The 25,680-nt window shown below is 37.8% G+C and overlaps 1 protein-coding gene across 2 annotated transcripts in view; it reads right to left on the minus strand.

Annotated features, from left to right (window-relative positions):
• Window positions 1-25,680, minus strand: part of PALLD (palladin, cytoskeletal associated protein) — a 207,587-nt gene that overhangs the window by 66,550 nt on the left and 115,357 nt on the right. The window contains exon 1 of one of the 2 annotated variants that reach the window (XM_032224483.1): window positions 8,939-9,051. The exons of the other annotated variant lie outside the window; for it this stretch is intronic. The gene's annotated coding sequence lies outside the window, so the exon portion shown is untranslated. Of the gene's footprint in view, window positions 1-8,938; window positions 9,052-25,680 lie in introns of those variants that run through there. 2 annotated transcript variants of the gene reach the window in all.

The raw sequence follows: 25,680 nt of genomic DNA on the forward strand, positions 1-25,680 counted from the left end.
AGGTCTTAAAGTTGCCAAGGTTGGAGACCACTGCTCTAAGGCACTTCAGATTCATTGACTCTCGACAGCATCAGGGAGTCCAGCACACACACACACCCCACACACACTCCATCTACAAACACAGACACATACAAACTACAGGAATCCCTTCTGCTGCTGTCACTCATTGTTAGGAGTTCCTTTCCATGCACCCAACTAACCAACCCCACCCCAGCTCTCACAATTCGCAATCAAGCACCTAACTGGCAGACAGAATTAAGATGAAGTGGTCATCTTCCCCCCTCTGAAAGAAGGAAATGTGAATGTATTCTTTAGGGGAGAAGGTCCATGGTATTCTGCCACTCTATTGTTATCCCTCTAATCTGCCAGAATGTGATCTTTCAAAGTTCCTAGCATCAGCTGAAAAGCTCATTATTTTTCAAAGGGATAGAGACCCCAACATCAAAGAAGTTGCGGATGCATAGGCATTCTGCTGCAGTGTGTCCTACCTATCCTCTGGCTCATTTTCTGACCCACATTTCCCGCCAGCATAGGTCTGTTGACATAAAAAGCACAACCATGGATAAATACAACCAGCATGGCCAGCAGCAGCTCCTCAAAAAAATGGAAAATAATATCCTCCTCTAAAAAGAAGAAAATAACTGAGGATTCAAGTGCAGCATTAGTCCAGGTAAGTACCATCAAAATAATTATAAAAAATTGGGACCAAATCATCCAAGGCTCCTGTTCTCTTCACGTTACTGCAAGCTTTTAAAAATCACTTTGTTGTATTACTATGTTGTGTAGAAAAGTGAGGAGTAATAAATTGAAAAAGATTCCAAATAAATCTCTTCACTCTTTCATCATGTATTCTCACTACTTTGCTGAGAATGAAATTGGATCTTCTCTCCTGTCAAGGCAATTTGTTTCTTTCAAATATGAATACCTGATTTTTACTTAGCTAAATAACACTTAAACGAACTTGAAGATGATGGCTAGGTTTGGGTTTGCCTATAACTGTGATGGCGAACCTATGCCACGCACGCCAGAGGTAGCATGCAGTGCCCTCTCTGTGAACGCGAGAGCTGTTGCCCCAGCTCAGCCGCACATGTGCGTGCATGCCACCTACCAGCCAGATGCTCTTTGGGTCTCTGTCGCGCATGTGTGGGGGCCATGCAGGGGGGTGGGACATATGTAAGGGGTCACGTGTACATGTGTCAGGGGCGGGGCATATGCATGGGACCTGCACGGGCATTGTATTTTGGGGGTTCAGGTGCGTGCTTTGGGCACTTGGTCCGGAAAAGGTTAGCCATCACTGGCTTATAAAGTTCTGAATGACATTCCCTTTCATTGGAGTAAGTGTACAGTCCAAGCTGCAAAATTAATTTAAAGGGCTGTTTATTTGTAATTTCTTTCAAGATTGGGATACAATTTTCAACATGGTTAAGTTGTATAGAAATATTAACATATTTAAAGGCTTTGACAGATCCCTCCTTGAATTGTTTTTATTAAGATCTGCTTTCAATCAAAGCTTTCAGTGTATTTGGATAAAAGGTACTGAGGAATGCTAAATCTGATACATCTCTGTGGAGAGTCTCTTTAGTCTGTGGAGACTAAATCCTTATCTTTTCTTTATCTGTTGGTGACTCACAGAGTTTATTTGATTCCTGTAGTAAAATAATTTGCTATTTGTTTCAGGTTTAGATTATAAAATCATCCAGCAAGTGTCAACTTTTTATCACAAAGTTTTTCCCCAATTTCAGAAAGAATGATCAATACCGAAACAACAATAGTTAAGGAATGAATTATAAGTGTCATGAATTTATTTAAAGATTGTATTTATTGTTGTTGTCTGCATTTATGTGTGAAGGTGTTGGTGGTATAGTTATTTGGCAATTTTATTTTAAATATATGAGCTTTAAATATGAAATTTCTATATGCACATATAACTCAATTCAATCTTTGGTATTATGTAATAGCAATAGAATAATTAATCTTTTTTTTGCCTTTCAAAAATATACAAGAAATTCCAAACATCAGTCACTCCTTAATTTCAAAAGAATTTGTTTGCATGCCTCTAAAGGTCTCCTTTCCAGAAACAGCCAAGCATATGAAAATTCAGGGTTACTTTCAGAACCCTGATATAAATCATAATAAAGCCATCTTTAAAAAGCATAGCTCAAGTCTGAAATGGGAAAAAACATGGAGATAAAAGGTAATGAGTGTCTACGGAGATTCTCAATCATCCAAGTCATGGTTGATCCAAAAGTTCTTTCTCCTAAAAACAAATGGATTTTCTTGGTTTTTTCTTTGAAAATTTTTTGCTTGTCATCCAAGAAGCTTCTTCAGTTTATAAGTTAGCTTTTTGGACGATTTGTTCGGTGTTATAATTAACTACTGAGGAGCTGGTTGGTTCTGTCGTTGATTGGTTTTGAATGGTCCAGTTTCTTATGGGTTCATTTGCTGGACCTAATATGCTTGTTAACTGACCCTTTTGTAGAATACCAGGCTTCAATAAATTCATGTATGGCGAGTATTGGCATGGCTGATGATTTTTGTTCTAACTCAATTGAATTGATATTGTTCATTGTCAGGTGGCTCAAGATCAGGGATTTGGGGTCATTTTTCAAATGTTTATTTAAAAGCAAAAATGGTTTTTAGAAAGCAAGTAAAACATAATCCAGTCAAAATTGTATTCATATCACATCAATGTTTCCCTATCATTAAAATTGAGGGCCCATATAAGAACTTATTTTGATAAGTCATGGCATAGCAATAATATTTAAACACACATGCAACTCCCTGAGCCAAAAAGGTATTGGTATAAGAACATGCAACAATATTTTTTAGAAAAACTGAAGCTTGGCTTCCTCACATACAGAGATCAAATACTATGGATAATTAAATATTAATAGAATTTATTTTTAAATAAATATGCTCGGTATTGAGCAAAACCTAGATAAATAATCTTTAAGGCCAAGACGCTGGAACATTGATGAAGTATGTCAGTCACTTTGAGAGGGCTTTACAAGTCAGCATTGCATCAAAACGTAAATTAAAATCGCATGAACCTGATTTATTTCCAAGAAAATGCATTTAAAACTAAGATGCTAAAAACCCAAACAATAATCTTGAAAGCTTTCCAAGTTGGTGAGACTTCCTGGAACAAATCTTTTCATATACTTCTGAAAAGAAGGAAAAATACTTATACTGTAGTTATTTCCTATAATTAATTGGCTTCCTCAATAAATGGTTTGTATTTCCTATTTGGAAGCCATGTCAGACTCATTCTCTGATCAGATGTTTCCTTAATAGCCTGTCAGACTACAAGATTTTCAACACACCCTAAAAAAAACAAAAGGGCACAGATCTATATAAAACAAGTATATATTGCTGCTTTCTGGCATGCAAGACGGAATGTGTGCTACACACACAAACACACACATACGGACACAAACAAGCATACTCATTTCTCCAGTTTTACAGCATGGCTGAGTAACTTTTCTACACATACTACATTACTTTCAAAATATTTTCCTGACTGATAAGCAATGAAACCACTAAAGGAGATCATGCTCAGTGGACAAGTTTACTGTTTTTAAACAAGCCTTTCAATATTATTTTATTTTTATAAAAATAAACTTAATAAACTTAATTAATACAAAATATACTTAAACAATTATTTAACAATCCATTTTAAAGCCAACATTAAATAAATGAACTCCAAAGCAAAAGCTACATAGCCTGTAGTTTGTAACTGTTGCTATTCAGCCTAGTAAATAGTATTCCAAGAATTTGATGGCTTCACAGTAAGCTCCATTGAGTGAATGACCGAACAAAGGATACACATACACGCACATAGTGCACACACTCAGATAGCTTTCTTCAAAAACATAGAACAGCAGAAAAGCAGAAGTCTTAAAGAGTATCCCTAGAATATGCAAAAATTGTTTAACATATTTGCCCCAATGAATCCGGAGAACAAATGTTTGTAGAACATTCTGAAATTGTTAGCAGTCTTTAATGCATCCCATTACCAATAGACCTATAAAATTTCATGGACGAAAGAAACCACACTATAAGGATCATATATTTTATTTATATCCTGCTTTAATTATTTTTTATATTTAGCTTCATTTTATGCAATACTATTTAGTTAATACTAAATAGATTAATATTAATACTAAATAGATTATTTAGTATTATCTTTGGTAGCAAGCTAATGTAAGGTGACCAGATTTTCAGATTGGTAAAGAGGGACACCTTTGACCGGGGGGGGGAGGGGCTTGATTAAAAATTTTATACGGAGCAACAAAAAGTTTCATACAACGCAAAAATAGTATTGTAATATTTTTTTATTTCAACATAACTACAATTTACAAATATAAATTGTAACTGTTGCCAAACATCAAAATTTTGATCATGTGACCATGAGGATGCTGCAACGGTCGCTAAGTGTGAAAATGGTCACTAAGTGTGAAAAATGGTCATCAGTCACTTTTTTCAATGCCATTGTAACTTTGGTCACTATACCACCTTTCTTGCCACAGTTCTTAAGTGAATAACTTAAGTAATAAAACTATTTTAAAAAATCCTATGCACAATAAAATATTATTTTAAAATACATTAAAAAAATAAAAGAAAAAAACCCAGCTCACTTACCAGCAGGCAGGCACTCCAAGTCAATCCAGAATGATGTAGATGTTAATACAAAGAACTAAGCAAATTAAAATGGTGAAATTAATCCCAGGGAAATATTTTTCCCACTATTCCCACTATTTCCCACTATTCCCAAACTATTTCCTGGAGCTCTATGGTACTGGGTCATCTTTTCTTATAAAAGTAAAATGGGCGGGGGGGGGGTCTGTTTTCTTGCTTTAACGTTTTATCTTCAATGAAAGTACTGAGACATAGAGAGGGATTAGAGTATCTTTTGTCTTGCCCCGGTAGGATTTCTTAAGCAAATCCACTGGGCTTTCAACATGAAGCCAGAAAATCGGGACTTTTTAAAAATGCCCCAGGACACGGGACAAATTGTTATAAATCGTGATTGTCCCGCCAAAATTGGGATGTCTGGTCACCTTAAGCTAATGAGACCTGGAGACGTGCATTTGAGAGTCTGGGACACTCTTATACATCTTGTCCACTACAAGCATCTGCTATTCTTTCAGCCACATATGTTGCTGCACACATATAAATTAAAGTATCTTGTTGTAATAAATGTCATTGGTTAACTATATCATAAAATATAACAGTATTCCTTTTGGACAGTTCTGAACCTCCCACCATTAGGCTTTAATTAAATCAATGTTTGTCAGACCTAGCAATTTCAGCATGTGTGGACTTTAGTTCCCAGAATTCTAGAAGTTGAAGTCACACTCCTAAAGTTGCCAAGTTTGAGAAACACTAAATTAAATGATCCTTGATTCAAGTATTATGACTAAAAATTTGTTATATCTTGCATAATTTATGTATCCACACATTTTTTCTTAACTAGGAAATCTCAAAATGCAGTATTTTCTTAACAGAAGAGTTACTATACTGTTGCTTTTATAATTGCAATATGATATTGGCAATATGATACTTTTAACCCCTTTCTAATAGTTTCTAAAACAGCTCCTTTGGACTTTATTCAGTTGCTTCCCCTGATCAACCTCGGAATCGATCGCTATCTCCAAAAAACTGTGATTGTCCTGGATGGATAATCCCTCTCATCTTCCCCCTGACCTATGCAAAATCCTTCCTATTAGTTACAGCTTCCTCAGTTAAGATTATACACATCTAATTTGTCCTATTTGGTGAAATGCCAGCATTTCTAAAAACATATATAATACAACAAATAGCAAACACCTATTTATAAATAGTGACGGTGCTTTATGCCATGTGATAAAATGAGGATAGATTTCAGATTTCAGTATTTGTGAAAGCAACTTCATGTGATTATAGACAGATCACATAATTAAGAACACATGGCCCAATCCTGTGAATGTTGACTTGTTGACAAATCTTAGGGGATTTACCAGGACTATACCAAATATTTAAGAAATTACACGTTTAGCTACGTAAGGCAGGAATAGACAACATAATGCTTGTAGACATTAATCTTCTCTCCGGTATCTCCTTTGATGATCAGGCTAGCTAAAATGTTTGATCTTTTAAAAATATTTTTTTAAAAGAAAAACTAATTTAGCGCATAGTATCCACATCTTTAGTATCATAGATTATCATGGCGATATGCTTTTGATTCCACTCACATCTCAACTTAGTTCACCTTCTGGTAAACCTTCTGGTAAACAGCTGTTTCTTGTTTCTGGATTGTCCCATGCAGGAGGAGTTAGGGTTCCGTCTATCAGCCAATGTCATCCGGCCACTACCCGGGGGAGGGCCTTCTCTGTGGCAGCTCCAGCCCTCTGGAACGAACTCCCCGCAGAGATTCAGACCCTCACCTCTCTCCAGGCCTTCCGAAAAGCCGTCAAAATCTGGCTTTGCCGGCAGGCCTGGGGTTGATGAGTTCCCCTCCCCGCTCGACTTGTGTGGTTGTGTGATTCTTGGTTATTTTAATTGCTTGTATTGTGTTCTATGTTCCCCTTTTTCCCCCTTTGAGTTGTTCGCCGCCCTGAGTCCCTCCCGGAGAAGGGCAGCATACAAATAAAATAAATCTAAATCTAATCTAAATCTAGGTGGTCAAATGAAGAGGAGAGGTCTAGAGCAGCTAGGGACATTTGGGCCAGAGTGAATTTACATTTCAATTTTTCTTAATAATTTTGCCCCAAATTTCATTTATATTTTTACTGCAGCCTTAATTTATACCCTCATAATTTGTGATTGGTGTTTAGGGATACACATTCTACTATGTAACAAATAATTTTAAAAAACTCTTTCAGTTATCTGTATGGTTACTTTCCCTAATTCAGTTTCATGATACTACACTCATATTCGCATTTTCTACTAATATAGTGCAGCAACTATTCATTATATTCATCTCATAATGTATCCATTCAACAGAGTAAAGCATTTACTAAACATTTGAAGTTAGTGTATATACACCACTATCTACATATTGCTCTTCTCTCCAGAAAAGCCTATGGCAGTACACAATGTAATAAAAATGTCAGATCACCACCCAACAATTAAACAACTCCAACAGAAAAAGCATACAGGTAGTTCTTGTTTAGCAACTGCAACTTAGAACAGCAATTAACATCCCTCTTGCCCATTATTTTTACTTGCATTTTATAGTTTTTAATGTTTGAAATTATTATAATTGTTATTTCTGAGCTATATTTTGTTAACTTTGTTGTTCATTGCCCAGCATGGCCAGTGTGTGACGCATCCAGCTTGCAGGCTGCGAGTTTGACAGTCCTATTCTATATTCTTCACCTTAATTCAATCCTTGTATGAAAAATCTGGGGTATGAAAATATGAGATATTTAATTTAAGTCTTTGCCATTTGTTGTTCTGAAGCAAAAGCCTATGACTCACACAATACCCTGGGCTCAACCTTTTAGTCAAATTTCTTGAGGTCAACAGATCTGCCAAAGATAAACATTTCCTCATGAATTGCCCATTACAGACATTATCACTTACTCATCCCAGCTATCTCATGCTTAGCATCTGTATAAGTTACTCACTGGCTGCTTTCATTTTCTCAGAGACCATCAGAAAAGACCAAACACAAGTGAGACATACACCATAATCCCTTTCCGCATCCATAAAACATGCAGTCACATACACTCCTAGACATTCTGATTCACTCCTGTAATATTTGTAATGGAGAAAAAAAAACACTGTTGTTTTTTACACGTTTTAAGTTTGCAATTTTTTTTTTTTGTAACACAAAGCATGAAGTATTCAGGAAAGTGGTTTCTTTCTTCATCCAGATGCTTTCCAAAATACAAAACCCGCCCCTTCCTATTTTTAGACTAAGGCTCTTTGTGTTTCTTCATTTACTGTGGATTGAAATGCTTCAGAAACAGACTTCAGTATATCTGTGAAAGCCCAGGCATTTTTCTGTAAACTTTTGTAAATGCATCATCTTAAAAAGTAGGAGGAAAGAAGAAAGACAATGAGACAAAGATGAGCACTACTTTTCCCAACATTCTTTCTAACGAAGTGTGCTAGCTGTGAGAAAATGTTCTCATACTTTGTATCTAATTCTGGCGTTTTTTAATAAAAACAATGTCTACTACAGCTAGTGAGATGGGCAGTCAGAAAAACTGAGTATAAATACTCTGTAATTCACAAAATTTATAGGAAGACCACATATAAATTTACCCTAACACTCAGTTGAACAAAAATAAACCAATAATATCAGAGTATACAAATAATATTTTCCCCAAAACATTCTGCAAGCTTTATTTCAAAATTCTCATAATGTCCAGGTTAATGAGTCCTAATATCTTAAGAAATAACCCTAATAAAACATCCAACATTTTTCAGTATTATTAGTTAACTATCTAGTTGTTTGGAAGTCTTTCTTTCTCTTTCCCTCTCAGAAAAAAACTATGTGTATTTTCCCTAATCCTCCTCTTCCTCAATCTCACAGTATATGTATTCCGACCCAGGAAAAATAGCCTGCATGCTATTTCTTCTAAGTATAATACAATGAACCGGTTCTTTTTAAATCGCCAAATCCTAGATTATATGTGAAAAAAACGACACATGTATCTCAGTCCAAAACAGCTATTGTCACGCTGGCATCCTGAATAAATTTAAAAGAAAATAAGAGGCGAGAGAATGCAAATAACATGAGTTGGAAAGCACAGCTCCAATTACTGAAAGATTTAAGAATCGGTAACAAGCACCGTGTTACTAGCTACACGTGTGGCCACATCACACAATTTCTGCTTATATATAATTGCTTTCGTCTGCCATCCTCCACCCAGTTAGGCTTATTTACTTAATATACACAAAAACGTACTTTGAACATAGAAAATAGGACACATAACCCTGTCCTTACCTTTTTGTATCTCGCTCACACTTGTGGGCAACTTTTCTACATGCAGAAGCAAGCACAATAGCTGCAGCTGTAAAACCAGCACTTCGGGAACTGAAGTGAAGCTGTGCAGGTACTCAATAATATATACAGATCAGTCAGAGAGAGAGCTGTACTTCATGACTCAGTGGTTTCTTCACTGAAGCTTTCTAGCTCTAATGCTTTCACAATAAAAGTCCCTTAGAGTTCCTGGGAATTCAAGCAGTCAGTTGCTAAAAGGAAAATGTTTGAAATGGGGATGGAGGCATATGCTATCTTGTTTTATTTCTTCTAGTCTTCTTTTCTTAAACAAGCAGGGCCTTTGGAGCTGCTTTGTGAATCTTACAATATGAAGAAGAAAAATCCCAAAAATTAAAGATAAGCCACTGATCACTGTTAAAAATATGTAATTCAAAAGAAGTGATAATTTTAATAAAATACAATATGCACAAAACCAGATACTTCCAATATAAAACAAAAACAAAAATATTTTTCAGAGTGTTGTGGTTGCAAAAGGGATATATAGTAGTAGAGCACATGCTTTTCATTCAACCATTCTCAGGTTTAATCTCTTAAATCTGGGAAAGATTGCTGCTGCCAGTGAATACTGAAAATGGTGAAATAAGCCAATAACTTTACAATAAACTGCCTTCTGAATTCTAGCAGCTTTTAAGAGCTTTTCAGAGAAGAACAAAACCCTTTCCAGACTGCAGGAAATACTGTGGCAATACTTGTAGCCAAACCATAATTAACTTGCTTGAAGTTAGATTGCAGAACTTAATTTCAAAAAATTGATAGAAACAATGTGAGTCCATATTCTGCAAAGCGTAATAAGATATATTCTAGTGATAATAACACTCTATAATATGTCATCACTTTATGGCATCATTCTATGAAGAGTATGTAATAACCACATAATTGATCTTTCACACAAGCTATGCTCACACATCAGTGGTGGGTTTCAAATATTTTAAGAACCTCTTCTGTAGGTGTGGGATTGGTTTGCTGGCCATGTGACTGGGTGGGCGTGGCCAACTTGTAAAATGTGGTGAACTTAACAACCTCTTCTGTAGGTGTGGGAGTGGTTTGCTGGCCATGTGACTGGGTGGGCGTGGCCAACTTGTAAAATGTGGTGAACTTAACAACGTTCTTGTTTAGCAACCAAAATGTTGGCTCAGAAACTCTGGCATTTGAAGAATGCAAGTCTTAAAGCTGTCAAGTTACAAGACCCTTGCAGCCCCAAGCCTTTAGAAAAAAAAAACCCCAGGGGTATTCAAACTTGACAGCTTTAAGATTTGTGGACTTCAACTCCCAGAATTCCTCCTCCAGTCATGTTGGCTTAGGAACTCTGGCATTGAAGTGTGCAAGTCTTAAAGCTGTCAAGTTACAAGACCCTTGCACCCCTAAGCCTTTAGAAAAAAAAACCCAGGGGTGTTCAAACTTGACAGCTTTAAGACTTGTGGACTTCAACTCCCAGAATTCCTCCTCTCACTCTTCATCTTCATGATGTGCGGATGGGCGGGGGGGGGAGGGAGCTGGAACCAGTTCTAAACGGCACTGTAGATTTGTGGAATCTCTTCTATAGAAGAGGTTAGAACTGGCAGGAACCCACTCCTGTCACACATATTAATTCATGGTTTATATAACCACGGTGTGAAAGAATAAAATTGCCTAAGTTTGAACACTTCACTGAATCATAAACTTTTATTTCATCATAATGTACATACCTAGCAGCCATATAATAAAAGTGACATAGGCAACAATACTCAAGACCAAAAAACAATTTTGTTCTATTTCAGAGCTGAAATTGCTATTCACTTCTTGATTATCCCTAGCAGTACCTTAGAATTTAGAATGACAATAAAAATATTGGACCCTGTTTCCACACAATTACTTTGTACTGTATTTTCCAATTATTTAAATAAGCTCATTTGATAACTTTTCCTACAAACTGTTTGTGTTGACTATTTTGATAGGCTCTCTGAATTTGCAGAAAGGATCCTCTGAAAAGGGTGGATTTGCAATATTAAAAAAGAAGACAGAGAATGGTGATTTAATTACTCATCTATATGCTCTACCAATTATCTGAGGGCTGGGGTCCCCATTTGTACCACCCAGAGGGCCAATGTATGCCTGTACATACCTCGCTAGTTGCTTGACAATTTATCTACTCCACCTGTATTCATATATTCTTCAAAATATGATTAAACTTTTTAAAAAATGGGAAGCTGACTTGCCACAAAGCAAAACACCATGCTCCAGAAAAATCATTTATTTCTTTATTTATATTCCATAATTATTTGTATAAGTAATTCAAAGCAGCAAACATTCCAAATATCCCTCCTTCTCCTATTTACCTCACCACAGTCCTGTGAGGTAGGCTGGGCTGAGAGAAGGAATGATTGGCCCAAAATCAGCCAGTCAGTTGTTAACTCACTGAGCCATTTCTGAACTTTACTGCAATGTGAAAAAGTGAACTGTGTGCAGCGAGTGTTTGTTTAGAAATGCATCCACCTGTCTTGAAAAAGCAGAAAAATTATAAGCATAGGACTGTGCGCTGCTATTGACAGAGATGCATTTGTCTGCAATTATTTCAACAAAATATGGCCTTTTCTGGGGAAGAAAGGCAGCTGCATAATCCCAGGAAGGTGCATAATCCTGGGGTGGGGGATTGGGGGGAGGGAGATGCAGCTGCCTTATAAAATTGCAAACAGATGCAGCATTCCTTTCTCTGTGCTCTCCAAAATATATATTTTTGCATTAGAATCCAAAATGCAGTGGTACAGTACATGAGGGCAAGTAATAATACACAATTAAAAAATATTATTTGAAATAGGTGCTTTGTGAACTTGTCTGTGGCAAGTCTTCCCAGCCGCTGTTTTGCAAAAGCATTCCCAAGAATAAATATGCATCAGAATCCAAATATAGGGTTCCAACTTTAGATGACATTTATGGCTGCTTATTTTGTTTCTACTAGTAGTAAAGATATCATCATTTTTATAATTATTCCTGAAGTGGTGTGTGTGTAAAAGGCAGCACTGATCACTGATCATAACAGCAGAAGAACTAAACACCAGATCCATAAAATCAGGGATTTATCACACAAGACCTAAAGGGTGGATCAATGTCTCTCAGCTGAAAGATGTATGAACTTTAACTCCCAGAATTCTCCAGCCAGCCATCAAGGAGTTTCCATAGAAGATTGTGGACAATAATAGAGCTAAGAATCTGTGGGAGTTCCGGATCCAGGAAGACAGGCAGGCATTCAATCAGACACTGTAGTAGTAGGCAAATTAATAGACAAAGAACAGAAGAGCTCAGGAGGTCAGGCAAGCGGGACAAGGCAAGGTGCCCCTCGACATGAGTGATGTCGAGTTGGCCACCCCCACCCAGTCACATGACCACCAAGCCAGGCCCACCAAACCATGCCCAAAGAACCGGTAGTAAAAAAAATTGAATCCTACCACTGCTCATAGGGTTGTTTGTGTAGGGCAAATAGGAAGAGGAAGCATTATGTATGTTCACCACTACTTATAAAATACTAAAGCTGAGATAAAAATCTAATGTAATAATAAAGCCATTTAATTTTCTAATTCCTGTATGAAAATTTAAGCAAGCAATACAGATAGTCCTCAAACGATAGCTTAGCAACTTAGATGGACCTCTCGGGGGGCGGGGTGTACCTACAACCTAAATTTGAAATTCTTTTTTTAAGTTTTTTTTATTTTAATTGTACAAAAACACAAAAAAAGAATCACCCTTCATTACATCTTGTAGAAAGAGTGTCGATTGGTTACAGATAACTTTCCTGCATTTCTTCTACAGTCATTACTTATAGTTCATATTAGATTATACACTTTAAATCAAAAATCTTTGTCTATCTTACTATCAATGTACCACAATTCTCATTTGACTAAAATTATTTGAACGTGCTTTTACCTCAAATCGTTCATACTTAAAGACACAACCACATAATGGCATTCATTAGCTATTTCAAAAAAGCCTCCAATAACATTACACCTTTATGACATCTTTTAAGTAAAAGTCAATTAATAAAGTTTCTAAACCTTTCCCTCCCCCCTTTTCCTTCCAACTCAATATTTAGAATTTATATCCAAGTTACTTTTGTCAATACCATAGCATGTATATGTTGTTAAACAATGTCCATTGGCATTTTCTTGTTGTTATTATAGTTGGCTAAAAATCATTTACTATTTATGTCCAATCTCCTCTCGTCAGACCACCCCCCCCCCCAAAAAAAAACTTTACACCTTTATAACAAGATCTAAATAAAAATTTGTTAATAAAATTTATAGGTCTTTTTCCCAAGTCACAATTTGCAATTTATATCCAAATTTCTTTTACTAGTTTGCCAGTATATGTATATATCATTAAGCTGTATCCATTATCATTTCATTATTGTTATTATAGTTAATTATTTGTTAATGAATAAACATTTAATAACAATCTAAAACAATCTAAGTTACTAAATTCCTACTTATTAATCACCAAAATCAACTATTTTTTTATTATCAACTTTTATTGTCAGCCTTATATCTTTCCAGTAACAAAACAGTCTTATCTCTCTTGCCAATTGTGGTGTCAGTCTTCTTTTTATCTCCTTTATAAGGTTTTTATAGACTTCTCTCCGCACTTTGTTGCTTGAAGGTAATCTCGTTGCCCACCAGCTGCTACAAAAATTAGCTTGTCCTTGGTTGTCAATCTTGCTTCTGAAAAAACTTCTCTTCTTAAGTCCATCATCATTACCATTTCTTCTCCTTCTGTATCCTGGAATCTGGGGCAGAGCTCTAATTTGTCGAATTCCCTTTTCCATATTCCCTTCTTTCCACTTTCACCCACATTTGCTCCATTAATAAATTCATCTATTGTCTTATCTTTATCTTCTATATCTTCATTCTCCCCTTTAATTTTTGAGGCTCCAACCCCATCATCTTTTGCTGTGAGGAAGACTAGTCTTTCCAACTTCTTCTCAATTCTCCCATATCCTTCCAATAGATTTTGAATTCCAGCCAAGATATTTTGCAATTTTAAGGTTTCCTCATCTGAATATTGATCCATGTTTCCAAAACAGAAGAAAGAAAGAAAAACAACTAATATTCACTGCCACTCTAGCCTTCCAGGCCTCTTTTATTTTTTTATTTTAGACTGACTTGAACACAAGTTATTTTATGCTCTTCAAAGGAGAAGGGTTCTGGTTTTTTTCCCTTTTCTTTCCCCTGCCAAAATAGTTATCAAAGGGACCTGTGAAAACAATTCATGCCCTTGGCTCTTTATCAGTTTCTATAAACAAGCTGCAAACCCTTCAGCTACAAAGCCAGTGAAATCAAAGAAGGAAAGAGAAGAGATACGTTGTTTCAAAAACCCCAGCCTCTGATCTCCGAGTGGCAGTGTGCTACTTTTCACTTTCTAATATTTATCTCTGGCTTATAGGAAACAAAGTTCTTTAAATTTCTTTAATGGAATTTAATAACAAGTAATAGGAAGAATTGTTAAAATAAGAAGGAAGTTACAAAGCCGAAGAGCCAGCACTGTCTGAAGACATTTCCGTTGTCATGTGGTCGGCATGACTAAACGCTGAAGGTGCACGGAACCCTGTTACCTTCCAACCAAACTAGGTTGGCAGAAGCTGGGACAAGTAATGGGAGCTAGGGATTCAAACCGCTGAACTGCCGACCTTTCTGATCAACAAGCTCAACATTTTAACCACTGAGCCACCGTGTCCCATTTCAGTCATACGTATGTGCTTATCTGATGTGCTCTTCTGAAAGTTTCAAAGAAAGTTGTGAGGGAATTAACATCATGGTCCTCCCCATGAAAACATTTTCCCCTTAAACCAGTCTTTTTGCACATTCATTTAAATAATTTTCCTTGAACATATTACTATCCCAGCAATGAAATACATGCTTAATATATCAAACTTTATGTTTTTTAAACCCAGTAATATGCCACCTAAAATAATTTTCAGCTCTACAGAAATTAAGCAGTCATCTATTTTTGTTCTCTGCCAGACTGGAGATAAATCTTATATTCAGCCAGTATCCAGAAATAAAAAACCACTAATTATTTCTTCATATAGGAATAAACAAGCAGCTCCCTTGGGGGAACTAACATATTCAATACATGATTTTCATCATTTGATATACTCTAAATGCAGATCTCATGGGTACAGTATCTACAGGATAATTCAAAGCTTTCCCCAAACATTACTGTACAGAGCATAATGGGTTACACTGACAATTAAACCAAGCAGAAGCCATGGGACTGAGCCCTTCCCCCCACTCACTCTCTCTCACACACACACCGAGATAAATATCTGAAAATTCATTTCTTAAAATATTGAGATTCCTGATTTTTTAAATGTTCATCTTTTCCAATCACTTCACTCTTGAAAGTAAGTTATATTGAGAAAAATAAATACATTGTGAATAAGCCCATTATTCTGCAGATGTAAAGAGAAACCCGATTCAATCAGTCTTCAAAAAAAATTCTCAGTTGGCGTTTTATACAAAATCTTTCAATTAATGTGATAAAAAGTAACACCCTCTTAAGTTTGTCAGAGTTTATTAATGCTAAGAATGGAAACATTTCCTGCTCTTTCCAATACATTTATTTCTCTCTCCCAGAGCTTCCCTCAAATTCTCAAGTTGCCTGTACTTTGAAATACCAGTGTTACAACTTCCTTATTTGGTTGCTGAAGCTGTTCTTTGTCTTGCTCAAACATTCTGATGAAGCTGCTTGCTTTCTCTCCATCCACAGCCTTTCCACCCATCACCCACCCTTTCAGTCTGACTTCAAGCAGGTCACTCTGACTCAGCCTCCTTTGTAGCTTACAAACCAATCACACACTGGTTATGCCCATTTATGGAGTACCTTTCCTTTTGGAAATCTGCAAGGCAAAAGGGATTTTTTCAGTTGTTTGGAAAAATGTTCGCTCTGCTGCAAAATCTGAAGTGAGCATCAACCACAGATTTCTATTTTACACATTCCTATCTTTTTCCTGAGAAACCAGGGCAATACGTATCTATGTAAGAAGGGGGAGCAGAGATTAAACACGTACTAATTTGGGATCATGTTTTATTTATTTCTTTGTAGTCTAGCCATGTTTATGGTATGATCTGTAGCACATTCACTCAAAATAAATATTCTGAACTCTTTTAGGCTTACTATTCAGAAAATATATTGAAAATGCTTTCAACTTTCAAAGAATAAGAGGTGCACAGATATTCTTCAGGTTTTTTCTCTGCGTAGTTCAATATATTGCAGAACTGATACCAGTTTTTTTTTTTAGCATTTTAATTTAATTAGTGCAGTGGTTCTCAAACTTGGTAACAACTCCCAGAATTCTCCAGCCAGCTCTGCTGGCTGAAGAATTCTGGGAGTTGAAGTCCACAAGTCTTAAAGTTGCCAAGTTTGGGAACCACTGAATTAGTGTATAGTTTAAGCCTCCCCCCCCCCCCCCAAAAGCAGGCACTAAGTATTTTAATGTTTTATCAACTTGTCTCGGCAATGTATAAATCTCTATTTTTTTTCAGGGAAATGTACCGATGATGTTTTTATGACATATTATTTAATTCTAATAATTTAGGATTAGACAACCATTGAGCAAATAGTTCCTGAAATGTGCCTTGCTAGCATCTTTCTTGGAGTTACAAAAGACAGGGAAACTAATTTATTCTTTCTATTTATACTTGTGGGCACATACGGAGCCATATGACATCCAGGATGAATGGAGCTTTAATAATTAATCTCATCCCTAAAATTCCAGTATTTCCATCTTGGATATTTGGATTTTATATTTGCAAGAAGCAATTAGAAGATGCTTAACTGCAGAATAGACTAACAACAGATACAGAAAGAAGCTTAAGAGGTTGAGTTAAATATAAACCTGATTATTCATCTCACATGATTTTAAATAATTAATATGTTAATATGATCACAATTCTGGGCAAAAAACCTTCTTATATGTCACAGATGACAACTAGGCCACTTGTGGAATAGCTAATGGCCCTATTCTTACCTGTAAAGGAAGTCAGCAACTATAGAACATGAACCATTTCTTAGACCTTATGCTGTATACATATGGCTGCATATCCTTTGATCCATCCAACATCATAATAAAGTTTGCAGACGACACAACAGTTCTGGGTCTCATAATTGGAGGGGATGAATCAGCATACAGGGAAGAAGTCCAGAAGGTATCCACATGGTGCCCAAGAAACAACTTACATCTAAATACTAGTAAGACAAAGAAGATGGTGCTAGATTTCTGGAAGCACAGAGAGGAACCTGCCCCACTGTATATCGAGGAGGGCTGTTTGGCGAGGGTTTCCTCTTTTAAATTTTTGGGAGTGCTGATTAGTCAAGATCTCACCTGGAAAAACAACACGTTTCTGGTGATTGGAAAGGCCCAACAGAGACTTCATTTCCTTAGAGTCCTGCGAAAAAATCAGGTGAAACAATGGCTGATGACCTCTTTCTATCGGTCCACCATAGAAAGTGTCCTCACATATTGTATTACAGTATGGTATGCTGGTTTAACACCTGTGGACAGGAAGGCATTACAGAGAGTGGTCAATTCGGCACAAGAAACTATTTGTTGCCCTCTGACACCACTGGATGACATCGCCAGATCTCGCTGCTTTAGCAGGTTCACACCCTGGTCAGTGTCTCATTGCACTTCTACCATCAGGCAGAAGACATCAAAGTATAGCCAGCCGAACAAACAGGTTTAAAGATAGTTTCTATCCTTGGGCTGTGAGACTTTTAAATACAACCACAATCGCTCCATGCACACGCTAGTTTTTTTTTCTTTTTCTTTCTTTTTTTGTTTCTGTTATAATTTTGCACCAGTGAGGTTAAAACCAATTTTGTTGTATTTAGGTACAATGACAATAAAGATTATACTTATACTTATATACTTATACTTACTTATTATAAGTGAATGAACGGTTATCATGCAATTGCTGATTGTACTTATTACAGTATAGAATAGCTGTAAGTAAAATGTATAGTAATATTTTATATCTACATGTATGGAGAGTGGAAGTGTATTTGTGCTGTAGGGCCGTGATGCCAAATCTATGGCACACGTGCCACAAGCGGCACATGGACTGGACTTACTTAACTTGGACTTAATCTTCGTAAATGTCAACGTCCATAAGGCAGTGACCGAACTATTTGTCATGGCACGCGAGGCTTCAGCTTTCATTTTTGGACATTTTTCGCCCTCTGGAGGCTGAAGCTTCCGGAGGGCGAAAAATAACCCATTGCACAAACTGGAAACCGACCTCCAGTTTGTGATTTGCAACAGCCAAGGATGGAAGAGTTCGGGCAGGAGTGACGCCGGCGAGGAAGGCGGTCAGATTGGAGGGAGGTGTAGCCCAAGCTCTCTGGGACAGGTAAAGAAGTGTGGGGAGGCAAAGGGGAGAGAGAAGAGAGAGCACTGGGCAGGAGCCACAGGGGGAGGAGGGCTGCTGAAGTGCAGGAAATCTCCCCCCCCACACACCTGCAGATCGTCCTTTCAAAGAAGAATTTCACCAGGACGAAGAGGTGGCTGAAGGCGGCGTTTGTGTCGCCTTCATCCTGGTGAAACTCCTCTTTAAAAGGATGATCTGCGGGGGGAAGGATTTCCTGCACATCAGCAGCGGTGTCTCCTCGCAGGGCTTCTTCCGATGTCCCAGGTGTGTTGATTTCCATGCCTTCTTTTCCTGTTCCGTATACAGAATTGCCTGCTGTGAGTGTCACCGTTAGGTAAGGAGGGCATGAGGCATTTGGGTTGTGTTGCTTGGCCTCTGGCTTCTTTTGCAGCCACAATTAGCTGCAAAAGCAACCTGTGTTTGCTGTAGGCAGAGGCCTGAGTGGCACCCACGAATCAGCTGTTTTGTGAATGCAGGAGCTCAGCTGATCCGATTAAGGGGCCGAGAAGCCCTGAGGTGACCAGGGAAGGGAAGGGCTGACCCCTGTTCTGGCTAAACCCAAACTTCACTAGGGCTTATTTTCAGGGGAGGACTTATATTTTTGCCTACTCCAAAAATCTGGCATGGCCTTATTTTCAGAACATGTCTTATTTTTGGGGAAACACAGTAGACAATATCAATTTTTCATCCTTTCAGAAAAAAATACCAAATTTATCATTTCATTTTCCATTTGTTATTCTAATATCTATATGTAGCATATATCATCAAATTCAATTTTAATATAACAAGCATTCTACTTAATTGGTTATCCACAATTAACAATGTTATTTTATTTAACTATGTATCATTAGCAGTATTAACATATTTCATTTTCTACGAATATATCTCTTCTTTCCCTTCCTCCTTTCTTAGCCATTTTCTCTTAGCTCATCTCCTACTCACTTTGAAGTTCCATTTTTCATCAGTTTTCTATTTGTCCTTCTATCCCCTACTCTCGAGTTCCTTTTTTTTCTTTTTTCCCTTCTTTTACTATATCTTCTGAATTTTTCCTATCATACTTCTATGAATTACTTGAGTAACCCTCCCTAGAATTTCTCTTTTTTGCTTCCCACTGTTTCTCTCTTTATTTTTGCATTGTTCTTTTTTTGAATAGCATTTTCCTTTTTCCCTCTCTGCTCTTTTTGTGTCTCTATAAATCTCAATAGAATTTTCTAATTTGTTTTTATTTTCAGCATTTTTCACCCATGTTTTTCACCCATGTTCTATATATTTCAGTGATTTTTCTGATTCTTTAATATCTTTTAATGTTGTATATGCATCTTTTAACATTTTGAGTAACTCTTCATACATCCCACACTCCATATTAAAATTTAATACATTTTTAATGTTTCTTCATTTATTTTACCACTTAATTAAGGCTCTTTCTTATTTCCAAATTTTCCAACTATGGTATCCAATCCCAAAGTAAAGCAGTTCATTTCAACATTAACAACTTTCTTTCTCAGCCATGGCAAAAACAAAGTCCAATAACAGGAAATAGCCATACACTCCTTAGAAAACCTTCCACTTATCATTCCTGCATTCAAGGTTGAGTTTTTCTGCTGTACTTTGTTTCCAGATGTTGCTGTACTCTCCTTCCTCCAGTAGATGGCTTTTACGATCCCACAGTCAATCAAATCAATAATTGTTAGTTTTCAAAAGCCAAAAGTTCCAAATCCATTCAGTAAAGATTTCTCTGTTTTCTCCATGTCTTTCCCCCTTTTTTTGTTTTAAATGTTCCAGTTCCAATTATATTAGCCATAATCTTCTTTGGCAGTCATCATTTCCCCCCTTCTTTTCTCTCCCTTCGTTTTCCAAGCTGTTTTAAATCTCTGGAGAAATTTTTTTACGCTCCAAATTTAAATTTTTCTTTACCCTTGGGTTGGCCAGCTTTCTCCTGGTCCCAAAACTCTGTCTGATCACCACTCCTGCTCCAAACTTGGTCCGGATGCCCCGGCTCCAGAGTGGTCATTGAAGATGGCCGCCACCTCTGCCGCCAGTCTGGAGAGCTTTGTTTCGGACCTACCAAGGAGCTTGCCTTGCTTCTCCCAGTCAATGCCTCTCCTTCTTCGCCATCCCTTCAGGATGGTTCTGGCACAAAGGCCTCCCAACGACGGTTCACTGGCTGGGTTTTTCGTAAGATTCCTCGGAGCTCGCTATTTTCCCAGCCGTTCCCTGTTTCTCAACTCTTGAAAATTCTTTACATGTTGAAGTCAACACTCCCACCGACCCTCTTTACCTGACACCCCAGCTTTAACGTGTAGAAATTAGGACTGCAATAAGGGAGCTATATTTTACTGATAATGGTATAGACATGCAATTGTGCTTTATCTTTAATCATTCTTCATATGTTTAATACACAAAGGGCACAATAATGGGATGGAGTCACCGCCATATAAGCATTTAGGCTAAAATTCATGAACACAGCATTCTTGTTAATCCCTACTAATTCACCTCTCCTCAGCTATTACTTTACCATCCCTTCCACCAGTTGGTAAATAAAGGACCCCAGTTCTTGTACATAATGGAGAGGACACATTTTCCTTACATTTCGGATACACATCTACTGAGTGCTTTGTTTTCAAGATGGAAGAGGCAGTTAATAAGGAGAATAAACAAGGAGAATAAGGAGAATAAACTGCGCCGAGGTGGCGCAGTGGTTAAATGCAGCACTGCAGGCTACTTCAGCTGACTGCAGTTCTGCAGTTTGGCTGTTCAAATCTCACCGGCTCAGGGTTGACTCAGCCTTCCATCCTTCTGAGGTGGGTAAAATGAGGACCTGGATTGTTGTTGGGGGCAATATGCTGACTCTGTAAACCGCTTAGAGAGGGCTGAAAGCCCTATGAAGCGGTATATAAGTCTAACTGCTATTGCTAACTGCTAAAAATACAAAACAGATCAGGATTTTTTTCATGTGTTAGTATAGACACATCTACATCTAGAATTAATAGCACTATAATATTGCATTCAATTATTCTAAACTGCTGGCTAACAATTTTGGAAGGCATATTTCAAAGCATCTGAGACTCAGCTTCCTAAAAAAAATTCTATAGAGTTCAGAAGCATGACATTTTTTGGGAATCCTGGTGAGTAATATTATGACCATCCGTTATTAATTATTTTTTCAGAAATATAGACAAAATAGTTAGCACTTTTATTTCTCATTTGAATATGTTTGTACTATGGTGTGCTTTCTTTTCCTTCCTTTTTATCCAGCTATTTCCACCAGACAGCCAATATAGTATTAATCCAATATAGTAGGGAGTGGATTGCAGGTCCAAAATGGAATTTGTGATGTTAAGTGGGGATGACTGAAAGCAGAAGCAGTGCATCCGGCATTCCAGTCATTCCCCTAGTTGTGCTGCACCTTGCTTAGGAGCATAACTATAGATTAGAGTGCAAGAAGTTAAAGAATACTGTGGAACTTTTATCTCCTTAGGATGCAACTCAACCACTTGTGCAATATGCACAACTGATAACACATTCAATGTACAGGTTGCAGGAAACAAAAATAAGACAAAAACATGTACAGGTAGTCTTTGACTTACAGCCACAATTGAGCCCAAAATTTCTGTCGTTAAGCAAACCAGTTGTTAAGTGAATTTTATCATATTTTACAACCTTTCTTCTCACAGCTGTTGTGAATCACTGCAACTCAAGTTAGTGAATCACTGCAACTTAAGTTAGTTACATGGTTATTAAGTCAATCTGGCTTTCCCATTGAGTTTGCTTCCCAGATGTCACAAAAAGAGAATTATTTTTACTTTTATATAATGTCAACAGTTTTCCCTTTAAATCAATTAATTTACTATTAACACCTTTAAGGGAAAAATAATGGTTAGTTCTTTGCTGATGACAGAACCACCCAAAATAACAATATTGCTATTACACTGTCCCTGACAAATAGATTTTATTTGCATAACACCCCTACTTTAGTGGTGAAGAGGCTAATTTGTTATGCAAACAACTTAATTCAGTTACAAGCAATTCATTTTCATGACTGCCAGACAATTATGATAACCCATAGAGTCATTCATGTTTTATGTAATATTTAGTAGACTTTGTATCTCTGCAGTTCTGAATTAGAGAAAAACTACCGTTTCCCCAAAAATAAGCCCTCCCTTAAAATATTTAAATGCATATGCAGCCGGTCCCTGCCATTTCCTGGGGGAGAAGGGGGGAACATGCCCCTCATACCTCACATGCACCTGCCATCCATGTGGAATGGACTTGCAGTGGCCACTCCCGCAAACACTAGCTACCGTGCCCATTCTCTTAGTGATGGTCACAAAAAGAGTGGCAGGCCCAGTGACACTAGGGCTGACAAGAGTGTGCCAGAAACAGAGACAGAACTTCTGGCCCTCTCTGGATCAGCTGATGGCCCGAGGTTAAGGGGCCTCCTGCACCTTAAAAATAAGACCTCCCCAAAAATAAGGCCAAGCGCTTATTTCAGGGGTCAAAAGAAAATGATGTTAAGTCCTCACAGATATGACCACAGTTGTCAATCAACAACACGGAAGTCATCGCTGATTGGAGAAGACGCGCCAGCCCCCAGCCGAAGAGAAGCAAGTTTCTGATTGGTCAGTCATCTGACAGCTCTCATATAAATAGCTGTCAGACAGTGGCAAGAGTTAAGTCATTATTGTTGCATTTAACTAATAAAGAGTTGGGTTAATCATTGCTCCTTGCCTCAGTCTGGTTATTACCAAATTATTAAACATAAAATTGGTGACAAAGGTGGGGTCCTTGTAAGGAGAGATCAACAAGGGTCCGACAGAACAAAAAGATAATTTTTTTAAATGGAAAAAAAATTACCTTAGAATCCACCGTGAGGCAATGGCTGCTAGTAATACTTTCACCACTTTCAGCCCCGAATGAGAGTCTTGGGATTCATTAATGGAGTGTTTGAATGTTTCCTTGTAGCACAAGAATTTAAAGAACTGACTAGAGACAGAAGAAGGGGATATTTTCTGAGCATGTGTGGGCTAGAAATGTTTAGCATGGCCAGAGCTTTGGCAGCACTAGTGCCACTTCATGCTATTCCATGGGAGACCCTTATTTTAAAGCTTAGAAATCACTACGCTCCAACTCCCTCAAAAATTGCCCGCAGACACACATTCCGCAAATGTACTCAGTGTGAAGGGGAAACAATTAGCCAATATATGGTTTCCCTCAGGGTGGCAGCTATTTCCTGTGAATTTAGGGAGCTTGATGACACTTTAGTGGAACAATTAGTTTGTAGAGTCCAAGATTTACGGCTACGTGCCATTTATTAGCCCATTCTGATTTAACACTTCAAACTGCCATTGATGAGGCGAGGGTAGCTGAGCTAGCAGATAAAGCAGTTGCTGAAATTCAGCGTCATCAGTCAGTTCTACCCCCTAGACAGGTCGCTGTAAATCAACAAGCTGTGGAAAATTCAGAATCCTCTGACAATGAAGATATTAAGTGTCTTAAAACCAGTTTTAAGAAAAAGGGAGATTATGCCACCAAATCACCTCATACACGACATTATAGTTGTGGAAGCAAGCGTTGAAATTACAAGTTTAAAACTGCAATTTGTAGATGTTGTGGTAAAGAGGGACAGCTCGCAAATGTTTGCAGGGCTTATTTACCTTTTAAAGAGACCATAGGGAGCCGTTATACGGGAAAAGGTCTGGAAAGCAAGGAAACCATTTCCGCCAGGACTGTTTTTACTGTTAATGGCCATCAACTGAACCCGACATGGGAAGTCAGCTCAGCCTCAACCTCAAACATAAAAAAGAAAAAACTTTTTCTAACTGTCAGTATTGCTGGGGCTCCCTGTAACATGGAGATTGATACAGGATCGGCTCGATCCATTGTATTGTGAAGCACTCTAAAAAAATTCCATCAAACCAACTCACTTTCACAAGTGTGACTGTCAACTAAGAGACTACCAGGGCATCCTCATTCCCATGATGGGCACAGCAAAATTCAGAGTGCAACATGGAAATTTTGATGGCAGTTTACCTCTCTTAGTGGTAACTAACCAATTAGCCAGTCTATTAGGTTTAGACTGGTTTGAACCACTAGGGCTATCTGTCATGGACATACATGCCACATCTGTTTCAGCTTACAGTTTTGAGCAGCTCACCAAAGAATTTGCTGATGTTTTTGATCCAGCACTTGGTAAATATAGAGGGTCACCTATTTCCTTTAGTCTGGACCCACAGGTAGCACCTATTAGATTAAAGGCTAGAAGAGTTCCTTTTGCACTAAGAGAGATGGTTGAAGCCAAATTAGACAAGTTAATATCCTAGGGCATCTTAGAACCCTTGGGAAGCTCCTATTGTAATTCCACTGAAGTCTGATGGTTCAATAAAAGAATTTGTGCTGATTTTAAATTGTCAATAAATAAAATGCTTCAAAATAACCCATACCCAGTTCCAGTGGTGCAACATCTGCTGCACTCACTGGACCAGGGTAGGGTATTCACAAAACTAGATATGGCACAAGCGTACCAACAGCTTCCTGTTGACGAAGCCACTGCCACCGCCCAAACAATAGTGATTCATAAAGGGGCTTTTCGTTGCAAACACCTGCAATTTGGGGTTTGCATGCCCCCGGAATATTTCAAAGCATTATGGAGCGGCTGCTTCGTGGGCTTGAGGTGTCGTCCCTTATTTTGATGACATTCTCATTGCCGCTAAGAATGAATCAGAACTCATTACTAAAGGCAGGGCTGTTTTAACCCGATTTCTTAAGCCCAACAAATGCAAATTAGGAGTTACTTCATTAGAGTTCTTAGGGTATTTGATTGATAGTCAAAGAATATATCCTACCCCGTCCAAAGTGGAGGCAAGAAGAAAAGCTCCAGTTCTGTCCAATAAGACTGAACTTCAAGCTTTTTTTAGGACTGCTGAATTTCTATTCCGCATTTTTGCCACATAAGGCTTCCATTGCAAAACCTCTCTACAGGCTTCTTGACAGTGCTACCATTTGGAGCTGGGGCAAATGGGAGGCACACACATTTGAATCTGTCAAACAGCTCCTGACATTATCGGCAGTGCTAGTGCAGTATGACAAACATTTGCCTTTGATATTAGCCGCAGATGGTATGTCGGGATAGGCTGCCTTCTCCTCCCCATCTGCCTCTATCTGCTGCCGGTGCCACTGCATGAAGACAAGATTCCCACAACTGCTTGCTCGCTCTGGCCCACTGATTCTTGGCTTTTTCATGGCCCATGTGGCACATTCAGATCACATGCTACCCCCCCATACCTCTGACTC

Source organism: Thamnophis elegans, chromosome 9 (genome assembly GCF_009769535.1).
Source record: "Thamnophis elegans isolate rThaEle1 chromosome 9, rThaEle1.pri, whole genome shotgun sequence".
Lineage (NCBI taxonomy): Eukaryota > Metazoa > Chordata > Lepidosauria > Squamata > Colubridae > Thamnophis > Thamnophis elegans.